The 26,218-nt window shown below is 42.0% G+C and overlaps 1 long non-coding RNA gene across 1 annotated transcript; it reads right to left on the reverse strand.

Annotated features, from left to right (window-relative positions):
- Positions 1 to 571: 571 nt before the first annotated feature.
- Positions 572 to 24,082, reverse strand: LOC132401686 (uncharacterized). The gene is made up of 3 exons (XR_009514666.1): positions 24,059 to 24,082; positions 22,047 to 22,138; positions 572 to 1,518 (listed from the first exon to the last, which is right to left on the reverse strand). It is a non-coding gene; the product is annotated as an uncharacterized LOC132401686 (long non-coding RNA).
- Between the last annotated feature and the right edge of the window lie 2,136 nt (positions 24,083 to 26,218).

The following is a 26,218-nucleotide window of genomic DNA, read 5'->3' on the forward strand; positions in this document are numbered from 1 at the left end:
AAGGAAGAGTAAAAGAGAGAAGTGGCAGGGGGCAGGAATTACCAGAAATCGACGTTCACGTCATTAGATTAGAGGTTACTCAGGTGGAATAGAAGTTGTTGATCCTCCAGCCTGACAACACCTTCATCATCGCAGTAGATTAGAACACAACGGAATGGGAACAAGGAAGTGAAATTAACATTTGGGAACCTCTACCCACTGCCTGCCAACTTTTCTCTGTCCTCTGTCCGACTCAATGTCGCCTCGATACTCAATTCAATTACAACTCTTCTTTCCTAATGCAGCCAAAGCCACTTCTCTGTGAGTGTCTCACGGGGGATTTTCATTTGAATGTGTGGATTAGAGAAGAAAGCGGTATTTGTAATGAAGCAATTTAATGCAAAATGCAAGATAAACATATCACATTTGCACTTGGAAAAACACTTCCGCAGATCAGTATTGTTTTGATTGAAAACAAGCCTAATTCATTTTCTGCCAAGCAAAGTCACAGCCCTGAACAGCCAAAGATATATACTCAGGCCACTTTATTAGGTACACCTGTACACTTGCTCTCTAAAGCAAATATCTATCAGTCAATCATGTGGCAGCAACTCAATACATAAAAGCATGCAGACATGGTCAATAGGTTCAGCTGTTGTTCAGACCAAACATCTGAATGGGGAAGGAATGTGATAAAAGTGGCTTTGACTGTGGAATGATTGTTGGTGCTAGATGGGGTGGTTTGAGTATCTCAGAAACTGCTGATCTCCTGAGATTTTCATGCACAATGGAGTTTACAGAGAATGGTGCAAACAACCACCCCCTCAAAAATTGATATATAATGAGTGACAGTTCTGTGGGCATAAACACCGTGTTCATTGCTTCAGTGGTTCAGTTTAATATCAGAGGATGTGTACATTATACAACCTGTTACTTTTCACAGACATCCATGAAACAGAGATAACTCCAAAGAATGAATAACAGAAAACATTACAACCTCAAAGCCTCCTCCCTTTCTCCCACGTGCTCCAGCAAAAACATCAGCCCCCACCATCCATCATACATAGCCCCAAGGGACCATGAGATAGAGTCCATCAAAAACTACAGTTCTTCCCAACACTTTTGACATCTCAGGCAGGCTCTCTCTCTAGCCCAGAGGAGAGAGAGAGAAAGATAACTCCTGCAACAAATGAGAGGGAAGACCAATAGCTTTTCGATAGCCCAATCTGCAGCATCACTTATTCAAGTTCCCCTGACTCAGGAGCAAGCAGGTTCTCACTCGCCAGCGAACAAGGAAGAAAGAAAGATTGCTCGAGAGCAGAGGTTGCCCAGGGTTGCGTACAGCGCCCGCTGTCTCGATGTTTCAATCTCTCATGGCGTCTTTAGTCTTCAGTTTGCGACATCGGCAAGAAATCGGGTCGTCCACGGGGCTGCACCCCGAATGTGCATGCCTTCCAGGCCATTCCTGGTGACACCGAAATGCCAAGCTGCTTGACGAGTTTGTGGACCCACCGTCCACGAAGAACCTGGCTTGGCCACCTTGAGAAAGAAAAAATGAGAAAGATCAGAGGACAAATGGCCAGACTGGTTCATGGTGACAGGAAGGCAGCAGTAACTCAAATAACCATGCACTACAGAAGTGGCGTGCAAAAAAGCACCTCTGAACACTCAACACTTTGAGCCTTGAAGTAGATGGACTACAGCAGCAGCAGACCACAAACATGCAATCATATTTCAGCAGCAATTAAGGCTTTAAGCATTCTGGATCAACAGGATTTCAATGCTGCACACAGATCCAATCATTAACACTGGTGTTTCTTTTTAGGGAAATGTTTTGTTCATGGCTTTGGGCTTTGGACTGGTTGGATTCCTGCGGTCAGAACTGCCAGCACATTTAGGTGAGCTTGAGCAAACAGCCTTCTCATCTCCGAGTCTTGTGGGTCCAAATCCCACTCTGGGACCTGAATGTGTCACCTGGCTGTCTCTGCAGCTTGATTTAGAGGGAGCCATGCTCGGCAGGAGGCCTGTGCTGAAGGAAAGTGTTAAATTTAAGACCTGTCAGAGTCCTGGGTGAACTTGAAAAGCCCCACACTAGACACTTGCAGAAAAATGTCTGGTAGCTGAGGGAAAGGGGGCCAAACACCTCCATTGGACAGGAGGTACAGGAGCCATAGGTCCCTCAGCACCAGGTACAGGGACTATTATTTTTCTTCAACTATCAGGCTCCTGAACCGGCATGGATAACTTCACTCACAGCAACTCTAAACTGACTCCACAATCTGTTGACTCACTTTCAAGAATTTTACAGTTTTGACAATTTGTCTTCTTTTGCACATTGGTTGTCAGTCTTTGTTATTTAGAGCTTTCATAAATTCTTTTGTATTTCTTTATTTTCATGTAAATACCTGAAGAAAACGAATGTCAAGGGGTTTACTGTACGTGTATGTACTTTGTATGCATATACATGTATGTGTTTTGATAATAAAGCCACTTGGACCTTTGAACTTTGAAGCACTTAATCCCCCATCAACATCAAGTTCAAGTTACTTGGCATGGTAGCGTAGTGGTTAGCAAAACGCTTTGCAGTGCAGGTGACTCGGGTACAATTTCCACCGCTGGGAGCTTGCATATTTTCACTGTGACTGCGTGGGTTTCCTTCGGGTGCTCTGGTTTCCTCCCACAGTCCCACAAGCCAGTTGGCAGGTTAATTGGCCATTGTAAATTTTCCCATGATTAGGCTCTCAGATTAAATTGGGGGATTGTTGAGTGGTGTTGCTCAAAGGATTGGAAGGGCCTATTCTACGCTCTATCTCAATAAGTAAATAAATAATATGCAGTTTAAATGCCATAAATGCATCTTGCAGCCACAGCACTGGTCATTAAAACACAAGTTAACATAAACTTAAATTAATATAAATTATGCACAATTTACAGCACACAATTGCATAAATTTTGATGTAGCATGCAATATATTTTGGGGTGATTTAGTAGCACAATGGTTAGCATAAAACCATTACATTCCCTGAGAATGGGGTACAATTCCAGACAAACAGACATACTTTATTGATCTCAAGGGAAACTGGGTTTCGTTACAGCCGCACCAACCAAGAATAGTATAGAAATATAAACCCATAAATAATTAAATAATAATAAGTTAATAATGCCAAGTGGAAATAAGTTCGGGACCAGACTATTGGCTCCTGGTGTCTGACACTCCGAGGGAGGTGTTGTAAAGTTTGATGGCCACAGGTAGGAATAACTTCCTATGACGCTCAGTGTTACATCTCAGTGGAATGAGTCTCTGGCTGAATGTACTCCTGTGCCTAACCAGAACATTATGGAGTGGATGGCATGCAACTTGGACAGCATCCTCTTTTCAGACACCACCGTCAGAGAGTCCAGTTCCACTCCCACAACATCACTGGCCTTATGAATGAGTTTGTTGATTCTGTTGGTGTCTGCTACCCTCAGCCTGCTGTCCCCCACTGCCTGAAAGGATTTATATGTTCTCACCTTGTCCAAGTAGGTTTTTCAGGGTGTTCAAAGTCAGAAGTCAAAATACATTTATTATCAAAGTATGTATACCTTATACAACCTTGAGATTCATCTTACAGGCAGCTTGAAACAAAGAAACCCAATAAAATCCATTAAAACTAAAGAAGACCCAATGTCAAAAACCCAATGTGCAGAGAGAAAAATGTAAAGCAAACATGCAAACAATAAAAGTAAGCAAAAATCATTCAGAACCATGGCTCACAAAAGTGAATTCACACTGTGATAGTTGCAGGCCACAGCCACAGTTTGGTGCAGAGATGAGTAAACCTCGCGGAGTAATGAGCTGAAGTTCAGCCAGCACGGAGACAGGTAAACCTTGTGGAGCAGCGATTTCAACTGGCCTGTGCCTCACCTCTGGCTCTGACACCCTGTCCTTTGCAATCTGGCCTGCCACTTAAATTGTCCAGACCTTGCTCTTCAAATCTGGACCCTGACACTTCATTATGCTCTCTGACCAGTACCCCGCCACCTCAATTCAACCCGTACCCAACTTTTCCCATACCCAACTCAGCACATAAATCAGTCAAAACTCGGGTCCTTCCTCACTCTCAGGCCTGGGTTCCAGCCCCACCGCCTGGACTCTGCATTGCCACCGCTTCACTCACCTCAGTTCTGCCGAATTCGCTCCAGGAATGGCCAAACGCTGGCTTGTTCCCTTTTCTCCAGCCCGGACCCCACCCCCTTGATTCAGCCCACGCACACCTCACTGTAGTCATCCCACACCTTCAAAACTTCAGCTCCCACTGTAAAAATGCCACGTCAGACACGCAGCTCAAAAGCTCAACTTCACCAGGGGGTTAGTGACAGCTTAGCCGAGAAAGTGCAACTAATGAAGTGTTTAGTTGTTTTCTTTGTTGCTGAGCTTCACCAGCACCATCCTAGACCATAAGGCTTCCAGTTCCCTCACACATTCGGAAGACTTCTGGGTGAGCAGACGAATTGGTCACAGGGGTGTAAATCGGCTTGTTGGGCTGGAAGGGCCCATTATTGTGCTGTGTCTCTAAGTAAACAGAACAACACCACAGCAAACTGAGAGAGAGATTAAAACAAAAACCGCCTGAGGTGGAGTTAAGCAATTTCAGATCGGGTTCAAGAATCTGTTGGCAGGATGGAAGAAGATGTTGAGCCTTGAAGTGTCAGTCTCAATGTGCCTACACTTACTGCCTGATGGCAGCATCAAGTAGAGTGCACAGCTGGATGACAGGATCCTTAATGAACGTCAGCCGCCTGAGTCATCACCTCTGGAAGATAGTCTTGATGGTGGGGAGACACATACTCATGACGGGAACGGCTGGGTCCAGCACATGCTGCAGCTACTTGCTATTTTGTGCATTGTAGTTTACATACCATGTCACGATGCAGCCAGTCAGAATGCTTTCCTTTTTGTTTTTGGCAAAACAGCCACAGGAGCAGAATTAGGCGAACCCATCAAGTCTGCTCTGCCATTCAATTATGGCTTATTTAGTTCCCCTTGTAATACCGTTCCCCTGCTTTAGACCATTAGACCATAACTTGCAGAAGAAGAATTAAGTCGTCAGCTGATTAAGTCTGCTCATTCATTCCATCATGCCTGATTTATTATCCGTCTCAACCTCATTCACCTGGCTTCTCGCTGTAACCTTTGTCACCCTTACTAATAAAGAACCTATTGAGCTCCACTCTAAATAGACCCAATGAGTTGTCCTCCACAGCTGTCTGTGGCAATGAATTCCACAGGTTCACCACCTTCTCGCTAAAGTAATTCCTCACCTCTCTTCCAGATGGACGTCTCTCTATTCTGAGGCACACTCTCAGACTCCCACGCTGTAAGAAACATTATCTCCACGTCCACACATTCTAAGGGTTTCAATATTTGATAGGTTTCAATAAGATTCCCTCCCCCCATTCTTCTAAACACCAGTGAGTACAAGGCCAGAGAAATCAATCTCCTCAAACATAAACCCATTCATTCCCTGAATCATTCTCATGAAAATCCTCTGGGTCCTCTCCTATGCCAGCGTATCTTTTTTAGATAAGGAGCCCAAAACTACTCCCAATACTCCAAGAGTGGTCTAACGAATGCCTGGTAAAGCCTTAGCGTCACATCCTTGCTTTTATATTCTAGTCCTTCTGAAATGAATGCTAACATTGCATTTGTCTTCCTTAACACTGAAACTACAAGTTAACCTTTAGGGAATCTTGCATGAAGACTCCCAAGTCCATTTGCAGCTAAGATGTTTGAATTTTCTCCCCATTTGGAAAATAGTCTACAACTGCATTCCTTTTAGTAAAATGCATGACAATACACTTCCCTGCACTGTATTCCATTTGCTGGATCTTAACACGTTCTCCCAATTGGTCTAAGTCCTTCTGCAGACTTCTTGCTTCCTTAACCCTACCTGTCCTTCCAGCTACCTTTGTTACATTCATAAACTTGGCCACAAAGCCATCAATTCCGTTATCTATGTCATTGACATATAATGTAAAGAGAATCGTTCCCTTTACAACACCACTAGTCACCGATAGCCAACAGGAAAAGCCCACATTATTCCCATTCTTTGCCTCCTGACAATCAGCCAATCTTTTATCTACACTACTATCTTTCCTGTAATACATGGGGTCTTATCTTGTTAAACAGCCTCATGTGCAGTACCTTGTCAAAGGCCTTCTGAAAATCAAAGCAAAAAACATCCACTGACTCTCCTTTGTCTATCCTGCTTGTTATTTTCTCAAAGAATTCCAACAGATTTGTGAGACAAGATTTTCCCTGAAGGAAACAGTGCTGACTTTGAACTATTTTATCATGTGCCGTAAAGTAATAATGGACTCCAACATTTTCCCAACCATTGTAGTCAGACTAACTAGCCTATAATTTTCATTCTTCTGCCTTCCTCTCTTTTTAAAGAGTCGAGTGACATTTGCTGCTTACCAGTCCATTTTGACCATTCCCGAATCTAGTGTTTCTTAAAAGATCATTACTAATGTCTCCACAATCTCTTCAACTACCTCTTTCAGAACCCTGTGCATCTGGTCGTGATGACTATCTACCTTCGGACCTTTGAGCTTCCAAAGCACCTTCTCCCTAGTAATAGCAACTAAACTCACTTCTGCCCCCTGATACTCCTGAATTTCTGGCGGTGCCTTCCACAGTGAAGACTGGCGCAAAATAATTATTAAGTTCATCATTCCTCTCTCTTCCCCTTTTCCCAATCAAGATTCCCCTCTCCCTGCCCCCTTCCTACTCTTAATCCATAATAAAGACCCATATCAGAATCAGGTTTATCATTAGGTTTATACGTCATGATTTTTTATTTGCAGCAGTACTTAAAAGTACCATTTGAGATCTGATTAGGCTTCAAGGGGTTTGTATGTTGTCCCCAATACCACATGAGTTTCTTTCAAGTGCTCTCCATCACGACCTTGGTACATGTGTCAATAACAAACCAATACCAATAACAATACAGTTGATTCCTAATCATTCTAGGACGATGCAGAACGCATAATAAGCATTGGTTTGCCAGCAGTTCATTTGAATAAATACATTTTTTTTAAAATTTGCATTTGTTAACAACTATTTTTGTTGCTTAAACAAGATTATGTTTAAACTCCTCTCTTTTGTCTATCTCTCTCTCTCACAGCTCAAAAGCATCAATAAAACTTGATTTCATGAAATGACTGCAGACAAACGCTCGTTTTTCTTAAGTTTTATATTGTCTGAACACACTGTCATTGATGTTTTTGTCTTGCATTTAGTGTTCTCAACATATTCATTTCAATAAAGTATTGTTTTCTGACAAAGGTTACTGAAGGGTATTTTATTGTTCCATTAACAAATACTTGGGTGAATCCATCTGAATTCTTTGTTGAATTGCATTCAATGCCATTTGAATTTCTTTATTTTCTAAAATCTCTACCTAGAGCTATGTTGAGTGACTGAAGTGATGATCGTATATTGATATTAATAAGAAATCTATTACCCTGAGCACATTTTCTGTGGTCAATGTGATCATGTAGATAGCTTCAAAAATTTGCTATGATGAGACAGTTCAATGAAACGATGTAGGAGGAATCAGAGTGTTCATTATAGAACACAAAATGCAAATCGACATCAATGCAATTTTCTGAAGGCCTGGTAAAGTTTCGGTTTTAATGAATTTGAAGTGTCTTTGAAGTATAAGAAACTTCAGATTATGAACGAACAGCCATGCAATTATAGGAGGATACAAGGTGATTGGAGGAAAGTCTGGAGAGAAACAATATAGTGCATGTCAGAGGTAGTGTTTTTACTAAGAAAGGTGGAGGTGTGGAGAACTCCTGGCAGGGGAGGTGGTAGATGTAGATGCATTTGGGACATTCAATATACTCTTAGATAGGCACATAGATGATATAATAAATTAGGGCTATTTGGGAGGGACGGGTTAGATTGATCTTAGGAAAGGATATAAGACTGGCACAATATCATGGGCCAAAAGACCTATGCAGTGCTATCGAGTTCTATGTTCTTTGTTCTATGTTAACATATAAGATAGTTCTTCAGTCCATCTCAGAATCAGAATCAGGTTTATTATGACTAGCGTATGTCGTGAAATTTGTTCATTTTGTAGCAGAAGTACAATGAAATACGTAATAATAAAAACTGTGAATTTCAGTTAATTTATATATTCAATAATTAACTTAGCACAAAGAGTAGTGAGATATTGCCCATGGGTTTAATGTTTAAGGGGAACACAGGAGAGAACTTTTTGAATCAGAGGGTGGTGAACATGTGGAAGGAGCTACCATCGCAAGGACATAGGAGCAGAATAAGGCCATTTGGCCCATTTAATTGGCTTCACAATTCAGTCATTGCTGATCCATACTGAATGGCGGTGCAGGCTCAAAGGGACGAATGGCCTACTCCTGCACCTATTTTCTATGTTTCTATCCTTTCTCCTCCTCCTTAGCCCCACGCTCTGGACTTCACTCCATAACCTTTGATGCCGTGTCCAATCAAGAACCTACTAAACTTTGCATTAAATACACCCAACAAGCTGGCCTCCACAGATGCTGGGGTAACAAATTCCACAAATTCACCACCTTCTGGTTAAAGATATTTTTCCGTAACTCTGTTTTAAATGTGCACTCCACTATCCTGAGGCTGTGCCCTCTTGTCTTTGGCTCCCCAACCATTGGAAACATCCTTTCCACATCTGCTCTGTCTAGGTCTTTCAATGTTCAAACGATTTCAATCAGAAGCCCGCTCATCCTTCTAAATTCCAAAGGGTACAGACACAGAGACATCAAATGTTCCATGTATGATAACCCTTTCATTCCCAGAATCATCCTTGTAAACCTCCTCTGAAACCTCTCCAATGCCAATAAATCTTCTCTTAGATGAGGAAGCCAAACTTGTTCACAATACTCAAGGTCCTTTATAAAGTCTCAGCATTTCATCCCTGCTCTTTTATTCTAGACTCTTGAAATGAATACTAACATTGCATTTACCTTCCTCACCATTGACTCTAACTGCAAATAACCATTTAGGGTGTTCGGCACAAGGACTTGCAAGTCCCTTTGCATCTCAGATTTTTGGATTTTCTCCCCTTTTTGAAAATTGTCTGCATACTTATTTCTACTACCAAAGTGCATGAACATGCATTTTCCCACATTGTATTTCATTTGCCACTTTCTTGTCTGTTCTCCTAATCTAAGTCCTTCTGCAGCCTACCTATTTCCTCAACACTACTTGCCCCCTCCACTAATCTTCATAGCATCTACAAACTTGGCAACAAAGCCATCTATTCTATCATCTAATTCAATGATACACAACATAAAAAGAAGTGGTCCCAACACCGACTCCTGCAGAACACGACTAGTCACCGACAGTCAACCAGGAAAGGATCCTTTTATTCCCACGCACTGCCTCCTACCAATCAGCCAATGCTCTAAACCATGTTAATAACTTTCTTGTAGTATCATGTGCTCTTAACGTGGCAAGCAGCTTCATGTGTGGCACCTTGTTAAAGGCCTTATGAAAGTCCAAATATACATCATCCACTGCATCCCCCTTTATCTATCTCAATTGTAATCTCCTCAATTAATTCCAACAGGTTTTTCAGGCAAGATTTTCCCTGGAAACTCTACATAATTTGTCCTATCTTGTCCTGTGTCACCAAGTACTCCATAACCACATCCTTAAGAATTGACTCCAACATCTTCCCAACCACTGAGATCAAGCTCAGTGGTCTAGATTTTCCTTTCTGCTGCCTCCCTCCTTTCTTAAAAGGTGGAGTGACATTTGCAATTTCCCAATCTTCTGGCACCATGCCAGAGTCCAATATTTTTGAAAGATCATTACTAATGCCTCCACAATCTCTACTGATATCCCTTTCAGAACCCTAGGTGCAGTTCATCTGGCCCGGGTGACTTATGTACTCTTAGGTCTTTCAGCTTTTTGAGCATATTCTGCCTTGTAACTGCACTCACTTCTCTTCCCTCACACCCTTCAACGTCTGGCACACGGCTAGGTTTATCAGCACCGGCATGTATCTTGAAGTTTGTTAACTTAGCAGCAGAAGTTTAATGCAATACATAAAATAGAGGAAATTCAATCAATCAATTACAGTATATGTATATTGAATAGATTAAAAATTATGTGAAAACAGAAATAATGTATATTCTAAAAGTGAGGTAGTATTCACAGGTAATCTTCTCAAAGAATTCCAACAGATTTGTCAAGTAAGATTTTCCCTTAAGGAAACCATGCTGACTTTGTCCTACCTTGTCCTGTGTAACCAAGTATTCCATAATCTCATCCCTAACAATTGACTCGAGCATCTTCTCAACCACTGAGGTCAGGCTAACTGGTCTATGATTTCCTTTCTACTGCCTCCCTCCTTTTTTTAAAAAGTGGAGTTGCATTTGCAAACTCCCAATCCTCTGGCACCATAGCAGAGTCCAAATATTTTTGAAAGATCATTACTAATACTCCACAATTTCTACCGCTTTTTGAGCACCTTCTCCCTTGTGATGGTAACTGCACTCACTTCTCTTCCCTCACACCCTTCAACATCTGATGTGCTGCTACTGTCTTCCAAAGTGAAGATTGATGCAAAATATTCATTAAGTTCATCTTCCATCTCCTTGTCCTCATCATTATTTCTCTAGCCTCATTTTCTAGTGGCCCTGTATCCACTCTCATCTCTCTTTTATTTTTTACATACTTGAAAAATCCACCTTAATATTGTTTGCTAGCTTGCTTTCATTTTGCATCTGTTCCCCCCTTATCATTCCTTTGGTTGCTTTCTGTAGGTTTTTAAAAGCTTTCAAATTCTCTATCTTCCTGCTAACTTTTGCTTTGCTATATGCCCTCCCTTTTGCTTTTACATAAGCATTGACTTCTCTTGTAAGCCACGGTTGTCCTCTTTTGTCATTTGATTATTTCTTAGTTCCCAACAGCTCTATCCTGCACCTTCCTCATTTTTCAGAGATACTCACACCATTGCTGCTCTGCTGTCATCCCTGCCAGCATCTCCTTCCAATTTATTTTGGCCAGCTCCTCTCTCATACCACTGTAATTTCCTTTACTCCACTGAAATACTGTTACATCAGACTTTACTTTCTCTCTATCAAATTTCAAGTTGAACTCAATCATTGTGATCACTACTCCTAAGGGTTCTTTTACCTAATCGCCTCCAGTTCATTACATAACACCCAATCCAGTATAGCTGATCCCATAGTTGGCACAACAACTAACTGTTCTAAAAATCTTGTAGATGTTCAACAAACTCATTCTCTTGAGTTCCATTACCTACCTGATTTTCCCAATCTACCAGTATGTTAAAGTTTCCTATGACTATCATAACATTGCCCTTTTGACACATTTTTCCTATTTCCCATTGTAATCTATGGCATACATTGAGGCTACTGTTTGAAAGCTGGTATATAGCTGCACCTGGGTCCTCTTACCCTTGCTCTTTCTTAACCTAACCCATAAGGACTCAACATCTTCACATCCTATGTCACATCTTTCTACTGATTTGATGACATTTTTTACCAGCATAGCCACACCACTCCCTCTGCCTACCTTCCTATCCCTTCAATACAAAATATAATCTTGGATATTCAGTACCCAACTACAACGATACTTCAGTAATGATTCAGCGATTTCCACAAGATCATGCCTGAAAATCTGTAACAGTGCAACAAGATCATCCACCTTATTTCTTATACTCTGTGCACTGAGATATAGCACTTTGAATGCTGTATTTGGTACCCTTTTTGACTCTGCATCCCTAATGAATCTCGGCCTGCTGGCTGTAATTTTGTCCTATCATCTACATGCCCTTCCTGATAGTTTAATTGCACGCTATCTTTGCTTTTTTATCATCCATCCTGTCCTGAATCCCTTCACCCTGGTTCCCACCCCTCTGCCAAATTCATTTAAACCCTTCCCAACAGCTCTAACAAACCTGATTATTAGTCCCCCTTGGGTTCGGATGCAACCCGTCCCTTTTGAACAGGTCATACCTCCCCCAGAAGAGATCCCAATGATCTAAGAACCTGAAGCCCTTCTCCCTGCACCAGCTTCTCCGTCACACATTTATCTGCCAAATCATCTTGTTTCTACTCGCAGTGGCATGTGGCATAGATAGCAATCCAGAAATTACTACCCTGGAAGTCAGGCTTCTCAACTTTCTGCCTAGCTCTCTAAATTCTCTTTTCAGCACCTCATTGTGTTTCCTTTTTATATCATTGTTACCAATAGATACTAAGACATCTGGCTGCTCTCCCTCCCTCTCCAAAATGCTGTGGACAGGATCCAAGATGTCCCTGAACCTGACACCTAGGAGGCAACATACCATTGGGTGTCCTGTTCATGTCCACAGAATCTCCTGTCTGTTCCACTGACTATGAATCCTCTACCACTCTGGCTCCCCTCTTCTTCCTCTTTCTCTTCTGCACTGTGGACCCATGCTCAGTGCCAGTACCCTGGTCTCCGTGGCGTTCCCCTGGGAGGTCGTCCCCCACAACAGTAACTAAGGTGGTATACCTATTACTGAGGGGAATGGCCACAGGGGTGCTCTGTGCTAACTGCCTCTTCACATTTCCACTTCTCCTAACCGTCACCCAGCCACTCACCTCCTGCAGCTTCAGGGTGACTATTTACCTGTAGCTCTGATAGATTATCTCCTCACCCTTCCATACAGGCCAAAGTTATCCAGCTGCCTAACATGTACTAACATAGTACATTCAGCCAGAGATTCATTCCACCATGTTGCAAAACTGAGCATCATAGGAAGTCATTCCTACCCGTGGCTATCAAACTTTACAACTCCTCCCTCGGAGTTTCAAACACCCTGAGCCAATAAGCTGGTCCTGGACTTATTTCCACTTGACATAACATACTTACTATTATTTAATTATTTATGGTTCTATATTTTGACTCTATTCTCGGTTGGTGTGACTGTAACGAAACCCAATTTCCCTCGGGATCAATAAAGTATGTCTGTCTGTCTGTCTTCAAGGAGTTGCAGTTGGATGTACTTCACATCCGGCATGAAGAACATACAATGGCTATTCACCTTACGAGATACAGTAAGAGAATAAAAAGAGAACCTCAACAGAAACATTCCCAGAGCCGTCACTTCTTTCGAGCCGAAGCCTCCTTTGAGCAAAAGCCAGACAGTCCAATTCTCTCCACCGGCCTTCTCCCAACAATGGCCCTCCCTTCTGTACTTTTATTTAATTTGCAATGCTCTGCTCCTGCCACTGATTGGGCCAATGGCATGAGTCCAAACACTCGCAGAGGTCTCCTTTTAAATAAGTGTCGCCGAGCTGTGAGAAACATCCTCCCAATATTGATTGTGCTGCTGGAATGGAGCCTGAACACCTGCTAAGCTTTGCTCCCCCTGTGGTGCATATGAGATCTATTTCAATATTTAAGAGAAGTTCGGGAGGGGTATAGAGGGCTAGTAATAGCCTGTTACTATTAGATGAGCCAATGGTAATGGGTAACAATCATCAAGGCGGGTGTGGTAGGTGAGTGGTGTTGAGCACCATCTACCAGTCTTTCTCCCTTTCTCTCCTTCTCTCTCTCTCTCTGTCTCCCCCTCCACTTGGAGGAAGATCCCTGTTTGAATGGTCTCTCTCTCTCTCTTCCTCGATGCTACTGGAGAATGGTGCTGTTGGCCTGGCTCTCAGGCAAGGTTTGTGTTTTGGAATCTGTAGTTCATGTTATGAAGTGTTTCTGGTTTCCGGTCATTCCTGTTTTGGCTGCTAGTTCGGGCGATTTTGAATCATGGCAGCCTTCAGATAATGAACATTGGGCAATACTGAATATGCATGGACTCTTTTGATTTTATAACTTTATGACCATTCATAACAAGGGGAGTTGAGTATAGGAGCAAAGAGGTCCTTCTGCAGTTGTAGAGGACCCTGGTGAGACCTCACCTGGAGTATTGTGTTCAGTTTTGGTCTCCAAATTTGAGGAAGGACATTCTTGCTATTGAGGGAGTTGTGGTGAACTACATATACCTGTCTGGACATGCCCCCTGCTGACTGCTCCTGTGGCTCCTCCCACAGACCCCGGTATAAAGGCGATTGAGGTCTGAGCCCGGCCTCTCAGTCTCCAGGATGTAGCATGGTGGTCAACCACTGCTTGTTCTTCTTCCAGTCAATAAAAGCCGATAGCTCGCCTTTACGTCTCAGAGAGAGTTATTGATGGTGCATCAGGAGTGCAGCGTAGGTTCACGAGGTTAATTCCTGGGATGGCGGGACTGTCATATGTTGAAAGGTTGGAGTGACTGGGCTTGTTATACACTAGAATTAAAGAAGGATGAGAGGGGATCTGATTGAAACATATAAGATTATTAAGGGATTGGACACGCTAGAGGCAGGGAACATGTTCCCGATGTTGGGGGAGTCCAGAACCAGAGGCCATAGTTTAAGAATAAGGAGTAGACCATTTAGATCAGAGTTCAGGAAAAACTCTTTCACCCAGAGAGTTGTGGATCTATGGAATGCTCTGCCTCAGAAGGCAGTGGAGGCCAATTCTCTGGATGCTTTCAAGAAAGAGTTAGATAGAGCTCTTAAAGATAGCAGAGTCAAGGGATATGGGGAGAGGGCAGGAACGGGGTACTGATTTTGGATGATCAGCCATGATCCCATTGAATGGTGGTGCTGGCTTGAAGGGCCGAATGGCCTACTCCTGCACCTCTTGTCTATTGTCTGTTTAATATCCTGTGTTTATCATTTGTTTTTTTATGTTGCCTTTTGCGCAATTCATGATATGGTTTCTTTCGTGTGTGAGGGGTTTGATTTTTTCTTTGAATGGAGTTCATGGTAATTCTTTGTTCTGTGGCTGTCTGTGGGGAAGACACATCTCAGGAATGTATACTGCATACATACTTTGATAAAAAAATGTACTTTGGATCTTTGAATCTTTTGAATCTTTAAATTTTCCCCCAGTGAAATCTAAAACTAGGAGATTTAGGTATAGGGTGAGAGGGGAAAGAATGAAAAAGGTTCTAAGTGTCAACTTTTTCACCCAATCGATAATGAGCATACACAGTGTGAGCTGCCAGAAGTGTTTGAGGCACATACCAGAGAATCATTTAAGAAGCACTTAGCTAGTTACACAGAGGGGCAGGGATTAGAGAGGTACGGGTCAAATGCAAGAATTTGGAACCAGCTGGATGGGCAGCATGGATTGGTTGGGCCAAAGGGCATGTTGTAATCTGTACTGCTCTATCCTCTCTGCAAATCATCACCTTGTTGTATACAGAGGCTTCTGAGACCCTGAGAACTGAAAAGCAATTCTGTTTGGACTTTACCCATCTGCTGTGTTGCTCCTAGGAGGGTCACCCATGGCGATATGATCAAGGGGCATATCCCAGTCAAAGAGCGACCAAACTAAGACCTAAACAGTGGAGCTTGTAGAAGATGGCGACAAATCACAATGGCAGTGAAGGTGGAGGAAGACTGCGGCAGTGGAGTGACACTGGTCATCTTGCACTTCATGTCACTGGACCCTGAGTCCAGTTTGTCAAGGACCATGTGGTGGATGCTGTGCATCAGCCTCCTCATGTTATACAAAGTCATCCACCATCATTCTGCATCTGGAGATACAACTACTAAGGGGAACATTGTATTAGACTCATGTGATTGCACTAGTGCTCTATAATTATGACTGTGAAAAGATGCCAGAGGTAATTTCAAACCAATTTGACAATTTAGAGTAATAAAAACTGGTAGAAAGAGGAAATTTAATCAAATTTGCACCCAGTGGCCACTTTATTAAGTATAACTGCACATTAATGCAAAGATCCGAACAGTCTATCATGTGGCAGCCACTCAATGCATACAAACATGCAGACAAGGTCAAGAGGGGTTCAGTTGCTGTTCAAACCAAACATCAGAATGGGGAAGAAATGTGATCTAAGTGACTTTGACTATGGAGTGAATGCTGGTGCCAGACTGGGTGGTTTGAGTATCTCAGAAACGGCTGATCTTCTGGTACCTTCTTGCACAGAAGTCTCTAGAGTTTACAGAGAATGGTACAAAAAAAACCAAAAGACATCCAGCGAGCAACGCACATGAAATGCTGGAGGAACTTGCCCGGCCTGGCTTGCTGAGATCCTCCAGCCTTTGGTGTGTGTTGCTCACATTTCCAGCATCTGCAGATTTTCTCTTGTTTGAGACACCCAGTGAGCGGCAGTTCTGTGGGTGAAAACATCTTGTTAATGACATGGCAGAGAAGAATGGCCAGACTGGTGCAAGCTGTCAGAAAGGTGACAGAAACTCAAAATAGGGTAGAAACAGGAAGATTTGGCAAACAAATGTGTGGCTGAGAAGTCGCTGCATGGGGCAGGGCTTCAGGTTCCTGGATCATTGGGATCTCTTCTGGGAGAGGCATGACTTGTACAAAAGGAATGGGTTGAACCTGAACCCGAGGAGAATCAATATTATTGCAGGTAGGTTTGTTAGAGCTGTTGGGGAGGATTTAATGAAATTCGGCAGGTGAATGGAAACTGGTATGAAGGGACTCAGAATGGGACGGATGATAAAAAAAAATAAAAGATAGCATGCAGTCAGACAGTCAGGAAAGGCAGGCAGATGATAGGACAAAATTGCAGACTGCAGGGTGAACATAAGTGCATTAGGGATGCAGAATCAATAAGGGTAATATTCAAGGTGTGAAATCTCAATGCACGGTGTATAAGAAATAAGGTGAATGATCTTATTACACTATTATGGATTGTTGGGTAGGATGTTATGGCCATCACTGAATCATGGCTGAAGGATGTTTGTAGTTGGGAGCTGTATGTCCAAGGTTACACCTTGTATCGGAGGCATAGGAAGATAGGCAGAGTGGGTGACGTGGCTCTGCTGGTAAAGTAATGGCATCAAATCATTAGAAAGATGTGACATAGGATTGGAAGATGTTGAATCTTTGTGGCTTGAGTTAAGGAACTGCAAGGGTAAAAGGACCCTAATGGCAGTTATATACAGGCCTTCAAACAGTAGCTGGGATTTGGACTACAGATTACAACAGGAAATAGAAAATCTGTGTCAAAAGGGCAATGTTATGATAGTCAAGGGAGATTTCAACAAGCAGGTAGGTTGGGAAAATCAGCTTGGTAATGGATCTCAAGCGAGTGAATTTGTTGAATACCTATGCGATGGCTTTTTATAGCGTTTTGTCATTGCCAGGGAATCGGCTATACTGGATTGGGTGTTATGTAATGAACCAGAGGTGATTAGGGAGCATAAGGTAAAAGAATCCTTCGGAGGCAGTTCTCACAATATGATTGAATTCAATTTGAAATTTAATAAGAAGAAAGTAAAGTTTGACGTAGCAGTATTTCAGTGGAGTAAGGGAAATTACAGTGGTGTGAGAGAGGAGTTGGCCAAAGTAAATTGGAAGGAGATGCTGGCAGGGATGACAGCAGAGCAGCAATGGTGTGAGTTTGCAAATACAAATGAGAAATGTGGAGGATAGATGTATACCAAAAACAAAGAAATACTCAAAAGGCCAAATAGTACAGCCTTGGTTGAGAAGGGAAGTCAAAGCTAGTATAAAAGCAAAAGAGTGGGCATACAACAAAGGAAGAAGTAGTGGGAAGATAGGAGATGGAAGATGAACTAAATGAGTATTTTGCATCTGTCTTCATTTGGAAGACACAAGCAGTGAGTCAGATGTTGAAAGGTGTGAGGGAAGAGAAGTGAGTGCAATTACTATTACAGGGGAGAAGGTGCTTAAAAAGCTGAAAAAAAAGGGTACATAAGTCACCTGGGCCAGATGAACTGCACCCTAGGTTTTAAAAGAGGCAACGGTAGAGATTGTGAAGGCATTAGCAAAGATCTTTCAAAAATATTTGGACTCTGGTATGGTGCCAGAGGATTGGGAGATTGCAAATGTCACTCCACTTTTTAAGAAAGGAGGAAAAGGCAGCAGAAAGGAAAATATAGATCAGTTAGCCTGACCTCAGTGAATGGGAAGATGTTGGAGTCAATTGTTAAGGATGAGGTTATGGAGTACTTGGTGTCACAGGACAAGATAGGACAAAGTCAGCATGGTTTCCTTATTGGAAAGTCTTGCTTGACAAACTTGTTGGAAATATTTGATGAGATTACTCGTGAACACTATTTCATTTTTTAAAGTATATATCATTTCTGTTTTTGCATGATTTTTAATCTATTTAATATACATAGACTGTAATGTATTTATTTATTTATTTATTTTCCTCTATATTATGTATTGCATTGAACTGCTGCTACTAAGTTAACAAATTTCACAACACATGCTGGTGATAATAAACTTGATTCTGATTCTAATTTTGATCTTGGTAGGATAGATAAAGGGGTTGCTGTGAATAGTGATTACTTGGATTCTCCGCAGCCCTTTGACAAGGAGCCACACATGAGGCTGCTTACCAAGTTAAGAGCCCATGGTATTACAGGAAAGTTGCTAACATGGTTAAATCATTGGCTGATTGGTAGAAGTCCATGAATGGGACTATAAAGATCCTTGTCTGGTTGCCTGCTATTGAGTAGTGGTGTTCTGCAAGGGTCAGTGTTGGGACTGCTTCTTTTTATGCTGCATATCAATGGTTTAGATGAGGGAATAGATGGCTTTGTTGCTATGTTTGCAGATGACACAAAAATTGGTGGAGGGTCAGGTTGTGTTGAGGAAACAGGAAGACTGCAGAAAGGTTTAAACAGATTAGGAGAATGGGCAATAAAATGACAAATAAAATACTGTACAATGTTGGAAAATGCATGGTCATGCTTTTCAGTTGAAGAAATAAATGTGGAGAAAATCCAAAAATCTAAGATGCAATGGGACTTGGAAATCCTTGCACAGAACACCCTAAAGTTTAACATGCAGCCTGAGTCCACGGTGAGGAAGGCAACATTCATTTCAAGAGGTCTAGAAAATAAGACTATGGCTAAAGTTTTATAAGGCATTGGTGAGCCCTCACCTTGAGTATTGTGAACAGTTTCGAGCTCCTTCCCTAAGAAAAGATGTATTCTGTTTGGAGCAGGTTCAGAGGAGTTTTGGAAGAATGAATCCAGAAATGAAAGGGTTATCATACAAGGAACGTTTGATAGCTCTGGGCCTGTACTCACTGGAATTCAGAAGGACGAGGGGTGATTTCATTGAAACCTTTTGAATATTGAAAGGCCTAAACAGGTACAAGGTAGATTTGGAAAGGATGTTTCCCATAATGGGGGAGCCTCGGACAAGAAGGCACAGCCTCAGGATAGAGGGGCATCCATTTAAAACAGAGATACAGAGAAATTTCTTTAACCAGAGGGTGGTGAATTTGTGAAATTTATTATTACATACAGCTGTGGAAGCCAGGTCATTTGGCATATTTAAGGCAGAGCTTTATAGGTTCTTGATTGGCTAATTGAACATGGCATCAAAGGATACAGGGAGAAGGCTGGGGTGTGGGGCTGAGGAGGGGAAATAAGGAGCAGCCATGATTGAATAGTGGAGCAGACTCAATGTGACAAATGGTCTAATTCTGCTCCTATGTTATATGGTCTAAGTGATACAACAGTTGAGTAGAAGAGCACCTCCAAATGCACAGTCTGTCTAACCTTAAAGCAGCAGAAGACAATGAACGTACACTCAGTGGCCACTTTATTAAGTAGGGGGAGGTCACAACTGAAGTTTCTGCTGAGTGTAACTACTGCTGATGTCACTTTGCAAATATTTTATCATTTTTTAAACATAAAATTCAGCAGATATTGGAAATCCAGAGCAACACATATGCAAAGTACTATAGGTAATCAGCCATTTAGGCAGCATCTATGGAAAGGAATAAGGAATTTACCTTCTTATCCTGGCTTCTGTCCCCTTCCTTACCAGTCCTGATGATGGATCTCGGCTGTTTATTCGACTGTTTATTCCTCTCCATAGCTGCTACCTGACCTGCTGTGATCCTCCAGAATTTTGTATAATCCTTTGTCATTGAGATTTGAGAAGGAGCTATTTAAACAGGCTATTCTTGTTGTATATGGTTGCTGACCCTTCTTGCTGAAGCTTCACAATGGTCTGCAGAAAGCATAGATCAAGTTGGATAGCCAGAGTCTTTTTCCAAAGGCTAATATAAGAGGACATACTTTTAAGGTGATAGATAGAAGGTATAAAGGGATGCCAGAGTTATTTGTTTTTACACAAAAGATGGTGGGTATGTGGGACACCCAGCTAGGGGTAGTGGTAGAGACAGTTACATTAGGGACATTTAAGAAACACTTAGATGAAAGAAAAATGGAGGACTATGTGGAAGGGAAGGGTTAGATTTAGCCGGCATGGTAGTGTAGTGGTTCACAGTATAGGCAAATCTAAATTAATTCCTACAATGATAATGTGTCATCATCTTCCACAGTCTCCACTGTTGAGGTCTTGGTTTGATTTCTCTTTGTCTGGAACCTACTCCTTGACCTTATCGTCACAGGTTCCCGTACTAGAAGCAAAACACCAAACGACCAAAGTCTAAACAGAATTGCTGTTGGGTTCTCAGGATTTCACCAGCCTCCCCACTACAACAAGATGATGATCTGCAGAGAGGATAGAGCAGTACAGCTTGGATACAGGCCTACAGCTCAACCAATTCATACTGCTCACCCGGCTAGGTACAAAATTCCTGCATTTGGTCAAAGTCTCCCTAAGGAATTTCTACCTTCTCCCTGTGACCGTGTGGGTTTCTGGTTTCCTCCCACAGTGCAAAGACATACTGGCTGATAGCTTAATTGTTCATGGTAAATTGTCCTGTGACTAGGCTGGGGTTAAATCAGGAGATTTCTGGGTGGCACAGCTCAAAGGGCCAGAAAGGCCTAATCTGCACTGTAACTTAATAAATAAAAAATAAATGGACTGTTCTTGGAACAGGTTAAAAGTTTGTCAAAACATTGTGGGTCAGAGAGTCTGTACTGTGCTGTGGTGTTCTATGTTCTATGTGTTATTAAACCTACTTGGTTTCAAACATCAGCTGCCAATTAACTGCTCCAAATGTCAGCTCTGGCCCCCAACTAAATTTAATTTAAACAGCCTTTAATGTCCTTCTTTAATGTGAGATGGATCCCTCTGGGTTTTATATTTAATGCAATATGATTATTAATTATAATTAGTAATTATATGCATTTCCAGCTTAGTATCATGATACACAGTAAATAGGAATTAGTCACAGATCCAAGCTGTTCCATTTCTAAACGCCAATGACATTTCTTTGTGGACAACATAGATGATTTATTGAAAATTTATGCAAGGAACCTCCAAATCATCTATCTGATGTGATCGTTACTCATGAAATTTGCATTAAGGGCATAAGCTTCAAAGACTGGGAAATGTTCGGAATGGCGTTGCTGATTACAAAGTCACACTGATTACAGAGCCCTTGGAAAACACAGGGCCTGGATGTGCTTTGCAGACAGATTAAGACTGTTTTTAAAATCAAAATTAACAGTTGTGTCAGGAATTGTAGAGGAGGTTTGACCCAAAAGCAGAGCAGCAGAGAGGATTCAGCAGTGAATGATAAACAACAAGTCACGGGGGGCCACAAAACAAGAAAACTAAGCACACCAGGCAACAAGGTAAACTTCAGGTAGGGGTGGTGGAAGCTAGAAGTAACTGGTTGAGGCTAGCTGGTTCAATGAGTGAACAAGGTCCATGAATGTGAACTGGGGTTAAATAGGCTGCAGGTGAGGAGTCTGAAACAAGTGGCAGGTGAATCCTGTTAGCTGGGTGGAGACTGAGAGTTGCCTGCACATACAGGCTGGAAGTTATCAGTGGGGGCAGGCCTGACAACACACTCAGTATCTCCTGTACTTAATAAAGTGGCTATCTCACCTCTATCCAGATTCAGTCTAGATGACGTTCTCCATTTAGTTCCTAAACTTAGTATTCAGATGTTCTTCTCCACTTATGAAGCCATTTAAAATGTCTGACTGCTGTCTGTAAGGAGTTTGCATATTCTCCCCATGGCTGTGTGGGTTTCCTCTGAGTGCCCTGGTTTCCTCCCACAATCCAAAGAGGTACGTACCGATTAGTAGGTTCATTAATCACTGGGTGTGCTTGGGTGGCTCAGGCTCATTGAGCCGGAATGTTCTTTTACCATGCTGCTGCGCTGTAACTCTGAATGAAATAAAAATTAAAAATAAATAAAATATTTAGCTGTAGCATGTCTTGATGGCTTTATAGAGACACAAGAGGCTGCAGATGCTGGAATCCGGAGTTAAAAACAATCTGCCGGTGGGGCTCAGTGGGTCAAGAAGCATCGGTGGGGAGGAGGTGAGCTGAGTAATAGACTACTGATACCCAACATCAACAAACCTTAATGATGCCAAAAGCTACTTCCTCAGACACTAAAGGATGTTTGGTTCAATGTAGTCAGAAACTGTGCTTACTTGTGGCCTTCTGCTTCTGTAGCCCATCCATTTCAATGTTCAACATGTTGTGCATTCAGAAACACTCTTCTACACGTCACTGTTGTAACCTTTGAAGTACTGTCTTCTTGAACCACTCTGGCCGTTCTCTGACCTCTTTCATTGGCAAGGACTGCCACTCACAGGATGTTCCTTCGGTTTACACACCATTCTCTTTAAACTCTAGAGACTGTTATCTGAGAAAAATCCAGGAGATCAGTATTTTCTGAGATACTCAAACCACCCCTTATGGCACCAACAATCATTCCACGGTGAAAGTCACTTAGATCACATTTCCTCTCCATTCTGACATTTGGTCTGAACAACAACTGAACCTCTTGACCATGTCTGCATGCTTTCAAGCATGGAGTTGCTGCCATATGATTGGCTGATTAGATATTTACATTAACAAGCAGGGGTTCAGGTATATCTAATAAAGTGTCCACTGAGTGTATATGACTTGAATGGCACTAACTAACAGTTCACAACAGCAGATGGATCCTGGCTGTAGAGTCAGCAGTTTGTCCACATCAATGGTCAAGTTGTCCACATCAGTGTAAGTTCTGAATGGCCAAAGAAAGCTGAGGATCTGGAGAGGGAGTCATAAGGGAAATGTGCAGGTAAGTAAGGTGTGATGACTACTAGTCATTTAAATCAAGATTCAAGATTTAGCATTGTTTATTGTCATTCTTCAGTACATAAGTGTAAAGGAGAACAAAATGATTGTGACTCCAAATACAATGCAGCATATAAAATACAAGCATAAAGGACACAGTAAGTATACACTCAGATCCACTTGTATACCTATTCATTTTACACAAATATCTAAATAGCCAATCACTTGGCAGCAACTCAATGCATGAAAGCATGCAGACAAAGTTAAGAGATTCAGTCATTGTTCAGACCAAACATCAGAATGGAGAGGAAATGTGATCTAAGTGACTTTTACTGTGGAATGATTGTTGGTGCCAGACAGGGTGGTTTGAGTATTTCAGAAACTGCTGATCTCATGAGATTTTCACACACAACAGTCTAGAATTTACAGAGAATGGTGCAGAAAAGAAGGAAGACATCCAGTGAGTGGCTTTTCTCACCTTGTTAATGAAAGAGGTCAGAGGTGAATGGCCAGACTGGGTCAAGCTGACAGGAAGGTGACAGTAACGCAAATATCTACACTTTACAACACTGGTGTACAGTGGAGCATCACTGACTGCTCTATACATCAAACTTTGACGTGAATAAACTACAACAGTCAGGTTCCATTCCTGTAATTAATAAAGCGGTCACTGAACGTTAATATAAAAGCAAGCTTGTGAAACACTGTTCTATTAACTGTTGAGTGTGGTCTCATATACATTAAGAACATCATTCTTTTTGCAGTAGTTACTAATGTAACTACATGCATTTTTAATTTCAAAGTGAAAATTTTTATAATGATATTTTAAGAAGATATTCAACCCTTCAGGACCTTTCCACTCCGCAGGGAAAAATCCTATTAATCCCATTCCCCTTCCTTAATTCCCTCTTCTCCGACAACCTCTCTTCCTCACATACTCATCAACTCCCTGTTGATTATATTTTAGCTATTAACCAACTTGAAGAGATCATTTACAGGAGAGACTGAGCCTACCGGCACATTCTTGCGCTGTGGGAGGAGACCCAAGCAGGAGCAGAGAGAACATGGAGACTCTGAAGAGACAAAGCCTGAGGTCGGTATTCAACTCACCATGCTATAGCACTACCTGCCCTGTCACCATCTCAGATTGAGTCACCAGAGGATGACAACTATCAAGCGTAGAACCCTTGAGCACCAATGCTGAGCATTTACTTTGCATATTATTTAATGAGTACTGCTTCACACAGTTAGTGAAGATATCCAGATTAATTATTCTAGATATCTATCCTTTGCATACACTCAGCTGTAGGTGTGCTGCAGAAATCAGAAGGCAAGGGGGAGATCAGCCAGTGATGTCACCTGACCTTCGCTGTGGTCATTGTTTAAAGTCCACAACTCAATCTGTTACAAGACATACCCAATCACGCCAACATCTAGGGCTTAGACACTCTAACTCTTTGGAGTCTGTATAGTTGGTGCAGTCCCCTTAACGGTTCAACCCCGTCTCACTAATTGGCAATCATGTTTGGTTGCCAAAGCTCAATCATAAGCTCAAATAGAAGTATTGTCTCATGTTTTGTTTGTGCTGAGTTCTCGTTCGAGTATTATACCGTGTCTCAAACCTTGCCTTGGTTACTCCAGCATCTGGGTCCTAACCATCCTTGTCAAGGTCTCTGGTCACACCAGTCTAAACTCATGTAAGTGTTTTTTTAAGATTAGCTTTATTTGTCACATGATGGTACAATGAAACATTGGCACAGGAAAGCAGCATCCATCATCAGGGATAGCCAACTACCCAGAAAATGGATGACAAGAGGCTGAGGGGTGGTGATTGTGAGGGGGCTTGATAGAATAGATGTTTGATAAAACATGGCACACTTATAAGGGGCTTCCATAATTAGGTGATGTGGTCTCAGAAAAAGGGACTGTCTAATCTTGAAAGATAAGAAGAAACATCTTTAGCCTGAACATTAAAAGTATGGTTAGGCCGTGGAGTACTGTGTTCAGTTCAGGTTTGCCTCATTATAGCAAGGATGTAGAGGTTTTAGAGAGGGTCCAGAGGAGATTCACCAGGATGCCACCTGGATTAGAGAAGGTCTTAAGAGGACAGACTGAGTGAACTGGGGTTTTTCTCTTTGGAGTGAAGGTTGATGAGAGGTGAACATGATAAGAGGCCTGGAATAAGTGGACAGCCAGAGACATTTCTCCAGGGTGGAAATGGCTTGTACAAGGCAGAAAATTTTTAACGTGATTGGAAGAAAGTTTGGCGGGTTATCAGAGGTAAGCACCTTACATAGGTGGCTGTGTCGAGTGCCCGGTCAGAGATACGATACAGGTCATATTAGGGACATTTACAAAACTCTCAGATAGGAACATGGATGATAGGAAAATGCAGAGTGTTTTAGAGGGAAGGGTCAGATTGATCTTAGAGTATGTTAAAAGGCCAGCACAGCATGTTGGGCTGAAGGATCTATACTTGCTGTAATGTTCTATGACAGATAAATGGAGGGAAAGATTTGATGTTTGATATTCTACATGTTGTTTTCTCACTTTTTGCTATTTGCACAATTTTTTTAAAATCATGTGTTAATTGTTTGATGTTTTTTGAATGGGTTCCATGGTGTTTCTTTGTTTCATGGTTGCCTGTGGGAAGCCAAATCTCAGTGTTATATTCTACATCAATACTTTGATAATAAATATACTTTGAATCCTTCTAAAAGGTTGGCACACTATTGTTGGCGAAAGGGCCTGAACGATGCTGTACTGTCCTATGTTCCATGTTCAGAGTCCAATTATCACCAGCACATAACCTGTTCCAACAGAGGTCCCAACACACTAGACCACTGCAACACTATGATAAGGAACGCTTATCGTTCCTTCCCGAGACTGCATTTTGCAAAGGTCATTTGGCTGTACTCCAGCTACCTGCATACAGAGCCTAAAGAGCAAGTCTCCAGAGATCAAGACATCTAAAAGGTGGTCGTGGGAGACAGAGGAATAGTTACAGGATTGCCTCGAGTCAGTGGACTGGGCTCTGTTCAAGAACACATCTGAGGACCTGAATGACTACTACACCAGGGTCGTTACAGACTTTATACAGCTGTGGATGAATGTATCCCCACAAAATCATTCAGTGTTTTCCCCAGTCAGAATCCCAGCCAGATCAGAGGCATT

This window comes from Hypanus sabinus, chromosome 11 (assembly GCF_030144855.1).
Source record: "Hypanus sabinus isolate sHypSab1 chromosome 11, sHypSab1.hap1, whole genome shotgun sequence".
NCBI classification, from domain to species: domain Eukaryota; kingdom Metazoa; phylum Chordata; class Chondrichthyes; order Myliobatiformes; family Dasyatidae; genus Hypanus; species Hypanus sabinus.